At 41.6% G+C, this 6,665-nt stretch overlaps 1 protein-coding gene across 1 annotated transcript in view; it reads left to right on the forward strand.

Annotated features, from left to right (window-relative positions):
* The first annotated feature begins 832 nt into the window (after positions 1 to 832).
* Positions 833 to 6,665, forward strand: part of LOC308299509 (zinc finger MYM-type protein 1-like) — a 12,508-nt gene continuing 6,675 nt past the window's right edge. Inside the window, exon 1 of the mRNA XM_080743290.1 lies at positions 833 to 1,101. The gene's annotated coding sequence lies outside the window, so the exon portion shown is untranslated. The remainder of the gene's footprint in view (positions 1,102 to 6,665) is intronic.

The following is a 6,665-nucleotide window of genomic DNA, read 5'->3' on the forward strand; positions in this document are numbered from 1 at the left end:
GACATCATAGGACTTTCACATAAGGAATAACTGAGTAAGCATTTTTGGGCTCTCACAGCATATCTCCATATACAGTACATGGATCTCCATATGTACCAGGGGTCTCCATATATGGGTAATTGGTCCGATATACATCACTGGCCAGATGGCCAAGAATTGGCGTGACCATGTTGTTGTTATTATTATTATTTGCGTATTGGGTTGCAGCCTATAAAATATAAAATCAATTTTCAAATGGCTATGGCTTTTTTAGGATTTTTTTTTCTTTTTTTCTTTTCTTTTTTACCAGTTTCGGGTTGCAGCCTATAAAATATAAAAACATTTTTCAAATGGATAGGATATGGATTTTTTAGGCTTTGTTTTCATAAAAGTGGTTGCTCAAGGGTGGTCTCGCAGCCTCTCGCTCGCAGTCGCAGCTAATGGTCGCAGGCTCGCAGCTAATGGAGCGTGTTCTTTTGGCAAATATAGTGAATCCGGTGTTAGTTAACAACGGACTTCCGGTTTGATTCATTCGCCTTCAAATTTGTAAAGGCTATGCACTCCAGTGAACAGCATTTATTTATTTAGATGGGGGTTTTTTTTTGTCAATAAAACTTTATTTTTTACATAGAAACATAATTAGTAATAAATAGTTGATTAGCTTTAATTAAATGCTCAATCTATATTTTTATTGTGTATCCAATTAATCGTTTTTCAACGTAGGGTCTACTCTTATTCTGAAGAGATCTACTACCAGAAGTCTTATATTTGCAAGCCTAGATTTGCTCACAGAAGCTAGCCCAGCTAATGTTGCTATGTTTACATCTGCCGATAGTTCCAGGCAGTAGGCTCCTCCTGAGTCCAATAGAAAGAGTAAAACCAGGTTATATTGCTCATCTATATTCACATAGATCACTGATCTGAAATCAGTGCCAGTTTCCAAACTGTGCAAACAAAAAGACGCCGGCCACCGTGCGATTCCAGAGTTTTCAGCTGAAATATTTGCGGGTTTGCAGTGACCATTTCGAACACGATGATTTCCATCACAAAGAACCTGTTGAGGAACCAGCAGCAGCAGAAGCAGCAATTGGCCAAAGAAGAAAAGTGGTGAGACATTTGAAGGTAAAGAATAAAGCCCTGTCTATACTTTTTCGGTTCGGTGAGTTGTGTTTTCCGACGTGCACATTTCCGAACTCTGTTCAATGCTTTTCAGAAGTCGCGAGGGATATAATTGTATGGTCGAATGAAAGGGACAATTGTTTGACCCAAATCTTCGGTTTCGGTCGAAGTATGGAAAGCCCTTAAGCGATAAACAATAGGGGTGCGTTGCGTTATTCCGACGTTCGATAGTTCGACGGTACGCAACCTGAACGGCTGAACCTTAATCCGGCCTATACTCCTGTACCTGGCTTAAAGTCCTGCTCGCAATTTGGTGTTAGGGGAGTTTCTCACCTGAACTGAGTCAGTGGGTCCCTAGACATGAAAAATCACCGAGGTGCTCGTTCCCCATAGTGGCACGAATGGCGCAATGGCCATATCAAATATGGCTGCCATCGGCTATGATGAAAATCCAACTTTTCTGTTTCTGGGTATATATGCACATGTAATACCTCTATTTGACCATTTTGGGTGATCTGGACCTCGAAAAGGTCATGGTCAAGGTCATTTTGCTATTCCGAAGACCGTGGCCATAACTTGGCCATTGTTAGGAGTAAAAACAGGTGTAATAGGTCTAAATCAACTAATTCTGACATGTATAATTCATTTCTGACATTGTTTTGACCATTAAGGATCATCTTGCCTTTGAAATATCAATGTCAATGCCATTTTTCAAAAACGATTTTGTTCATTACTTGCACTTTTATAGAATTTTTTCATAAGTTTGTTTTGTTTATTACAAAATACATACTAGTGAGAAATACATACAAGTAAACATCCCCATTTAACTTTAAAGGGGGGGGGGGGGGTTAAATGGGTGTTAAAATGAGCAAATAAGACCATTTACGAATAAAAGTGACAAATAAAATCACACAACAAAAATCACACAACAAAAGCACACACAAAATTAAATAACAATTTCTCTCAAAGTGCACCAGTATTGTGATTGTGTGCTTCCAAGTTAGTATGTTTTTACAGGATGGATTTGCCATTGTTCCATGGCAAAATGTGATGCACCGAACTCCATCAGCAAGTCAGCTGTCGAGTATCTAAGTGTTCCTTGCATCCATCCATGTTCCATTGGTTCTAGTCTTTCCTCAGGTTCCTTGGCTGTTGCAAGCAGGTGGCAAGACATGCACTAGAAAGGTGCTGTGTTGGTCTCAGCAGTTGTACTTCTCTGCTACCAATGCTGTGTCTTGTTCTGTCAAGGTCTTTGCCTCTCAAAAGTTTGTTAGATATTGTAGCCAAGCCATAACTGCATGTTTAGTCCCCACCTGGCCCATGCACATGCAGTCATCTCCAGTCTCCAGACCTATGTGCCTTGATAACTGTCGTGGCTAGTGGTGCTCCTAAGATGAGAGACTGCTTGACGCTGTGGAAGCATGTGCCGCTGCGCCCCTAGAGCCATACTGCTACCAGATCTACTTCATCCCCAGTGCTTGGAAGTATGCAGTGTAGTATAGCATTAATGCGAAGGAGACTATGACTCTCTGGGGTCCACTCATAATCCTGGGGTCCCATTATTCCGTCCATTAGGTTAGGGTTATGGATAGATTTAGTAATAATGGCCAGTTGACTCCACATGTACCACCAGCTTGGTGTCATCCTCCTCAATATAGTTCAATCTTTGGGATCTCTTCACCACCAGCCCCTTATCATCAGAGCTAACAGAGTCGACAGACGCACCCATCTCTCAGCAACTTTACAAATTCTGGGTTTCTGAGGAGAACACCAGCTGTGTGTTCGGAATATGGTGTCCAATCAAGCCTGTGTCAATGCTACCCACATTGTTGGGCGACAGTGGCTCAGTAGGTAGAACGGCTGCCTTGGAATCTGATGGTTCCAGGGTCAATTCCCGGCTCCTCCTGGTTATGTATGGAAGGTTCCTTGAGCAAGACACTGAACCCCCAACTGCTCCTGATGAGCACCTTGCATGATTTCATGGTGTGAATGTATGTGTGAATGTGTGTGTTAACTCATTGAGTGCCAATCCCGAACTAGTTCGGCTTTATTAGCGTATCGTAGAGTGCCGATCCCGAACAAGTTCGGCTTTAAAAAAAAAAAAAAAAAAAATTTGGACCCCATCAAATCTGGTGAACATGATTTCAATCGCGATGTTGCATGTTCCACCCCCATACAACCCCATCTAACATACAGGGCAGCCATTTTTGTTTACATTACATGTAAAACATAATGGCGATTATCTCAAGAATGCCTGAACGGATTTCCAATCGGATTTTTTTGTTTGAAAGCTGTGAACAAACTGCACAAATCCACTCCAATGCAATCCAGGATTGCATTGGATTTTTTAGAGCTCATTCTTCTCTGTTTTTTTCCCATGCATGAGGTGTGCAAGGTTTAATCATGGCTAAGTTGACGAAAATAAGGCTTCTAAAATGCTTGGTAGCCAATAGCTAACTTCAAGCTAACTTCATCCTCTTCCTGTACATGCACAAAGGAAAGTGTTCAGGCAAGTCATGGCTCCAGGGCTTGGGCATGCATTACCAGCATATCTCTATTATTCTCTGGTCACTGGGCGCCCTCTAGTGGTGATAGGCTGGCACTCAATGAGTTTTAATGGGTGAATGTGAAATACATAGTAAAGCGCTTTGGAGAAAAGCAATACTGTAAATGCAGTCCATTTACCATTGTCAGCTCTGTTGTCTCTGGTGATGATGACATAGGCGGCCCAGACATTTTGAATAGGATTGAGAAGGTTGACACATGGTGCATGACTGCATGTACTGACTCCATTATAACTAAGCCTATCCCTAACCTTCACTAACCTAATGGTCGGAATAATGGGATGTCGGAACTATGAGTGGACCCCAGAGAGTTGTTGTCTCCTTCGCATAACTGCTATACTACACCCCATATTTCCAAGCTGGGGATGAAGGAGATTTGGCAGCAGTATGGCACTGGTGAGAATCAGCACATGCTTCCACTGCATCAAGCAGTCTCTCATCTTTGAGTACCAATAGCTAAGACAGTGATCAAGGGACATACTGTAGGCCTATGCCTTGGAGACAGGAGATTACTACATGGGCCAGGTGAGGATTAAACATGCAGTTATGGCTTCTGACCGAGTACAATATCTAACAAAATGTGTAGAGGCAAAGACCTTGACAGAACAAGACTAAGCATTGGTAGCAGAGAAGTACAACTGCTGAGACCAACAAGGCACCTTTCTAGTGCATTTCTTGCCACCTGCTTGCAACAGCCAAGGAACCTGAGGAAAGAATAGAACCAATGGAACATGGAACAGGGCATGTCCTGTTGTCCGTGCATTAAAAATGAGGACAAGTGGCTCTTGGTTTCACTTTTTCTGTGGCGCTCCTAGCAGCTTTGTGCTGTATGCAGACTATGGACTGCCCATACTATGGAGTGGAGGGAGCAAGGGGGGTCATTAGCAGTCCTTTTGTTATTAATTCTATTTCAATGTATAACATTTTTATCCGAACAAGTGACTTTTGTGTCCGGACAAGTTAATGGGAAATATACTTGTCCAATAAATGTCAAATCCACCCTACTCTACAGTTCAGAAACCTGGAAGATCACTACTAACATACTCCACAAAGTACAGACATTCTTCAACCGCTGCCTCCGACGCCTCCTAGGTATCTACTGGCCCAACACCATCACCAATATCAACCTGTGGGACCTCACTGGACAAGACACAATAGAAAAACAAATCAGGAGGAGGAAATGGAACTGGATAGGGCACACACTTCGCAGAGACAATAGATCAATCACCAAACATGCTCTAACATGGAACCCGCAAGGCAAGAGGAAGAGAGGAAGACCCAGAGCCACCTGGAGAAGAACAACAGAGCAGGAGATGAAGGTGCAAGGACTGTCATGGCAACAGCTGGAGCGGAGGGCACGAGACCGAAGGGGATGGAGGAGCCTCATCGATGGCCTATGTTCCTAAGGGAATTTAAAGGCCTAAGTAAGTAAGTACGTAAAGGACAAGTGCCTCAAAAAGGCAATGTCAAGCTCTGATGGATGGGAGGAGCACTTTGACTTAAGTACACTCCTGCCATATCTGAAGCGTGACACTCGACGATATGACTGCCTTGCTGATGGAGTTCTGTGCATCATATTTTGCCATGGAACAATGACAAATCCATCCTGTAAAAACACATCATACCAACTTGCATGCACACAATCACAATATGGTGGGTGCACTTTGAGGGAAATTGTTATTTCATTTTGTGTGTGATTTTGTTGTGTGATTTTATTTGTCACTTTTATTCGTAAATGGTCATATTTTCTCATTTAAACACCCATTTAAAACCCCACTTTAAGGTTAAAGGGGATGTTTACTTGTATGTATTTCTCACTAGTATGTATTTTGTAATAAACAAAACAAACTTATGAAAAAATACTATAAGAGTGCAAGTAATGAACAAAATCGTTTTTGAAAAATGGCATTGACATTGATATTTCAAAGGCAAGATGATCCTTAATGGTCAAAACAATGTCAGGAATGAATTATACATGTCAGAATTAGTTGATTTAGACCTATTACACCTGTTTTTACTTCTAACAATGGCCAAGTTATGGCCACGGTCTTCGGAATAGCAAAATGACCTTGACCATGACCTTTACGAGGTCCAGATCACCCAAAATGGTCAAAACAATGTCAGAAATGAATTCCCCACACCCCAATTAGTCCAAATAGAGGTATTACATGTGCATATATACCCAGAAACAGAAAAGTTGGATTTTCATCATAGCCGATGGCAGCCATATTTGATATGGCCATTGCGCCATTCGTGCCACTATGGCGAACGAGCACCTCGGTGATTTTTCATGTCTAGGGACCCACTGACTCAGTTCAGGTGAGAAACTCCCCTAACACCAAATTGCGAGCAGGACTTTAAGCCAGGTACTGGAGTACTAGCCCCAACCTCAGTAAAACTATGCCTAAACATAACTTGAGCCCTAACCTCAGTAGGGCTAAAACTATGCCTAAATCTAACCTTAACCCTAACCTCATTAAAACTGCCTAAACCTAATCCTTTAAAATTGGTATCAAAAGTCCCCTTCAGGTGGCTGCTAGTGCTACTCAAGACTTGTAAATAGACTAAGCCCCCGCCATGTCCCCCTTTTTTCTGCTTTTGTAATTGATGTTATCCTACGTAAAGTACTATGTTCTAGTTGTGTAAATAAGCTGTAAAGCTTACTAGGATCTCCTTTTAGTTGACCTTGTACTAGTGATTTGTCATGAAACTGTACTTTGTTCTATTGCAAACTGCTAATACACATTTCAATCAATCAATCAACCCTAACCTCAGAAAACTATGCCTAAACCTAACCTTAACCCTAAACTCAGTAAACTATCTTAGTTGGTTTTTGAGCATTTGACACACATTGCAATGCTCAGATTTATGATTACATCTATCTAGAGCACTCTATTTGCTTATTACCAATTTGACCACCGCTATCCAACAAATGTATATTCAACATACTGTACATTTTCACCCAGATTGAGTGTAGAGTTGTTGGAACAAAAACAACAATAA

Source organism: Nannobrachium achirus, assembly GCF_963921795.1.
Source record: "Nannobrachium achirus genome assembly, chromosome: 15".
Taxonomy (NCBI): Eukaryota; Metazoa; Chordata; class Actinopteri; order Myctophiformes; family Myctophidae; genus Nannobrachium; species Nannobrachium achirus.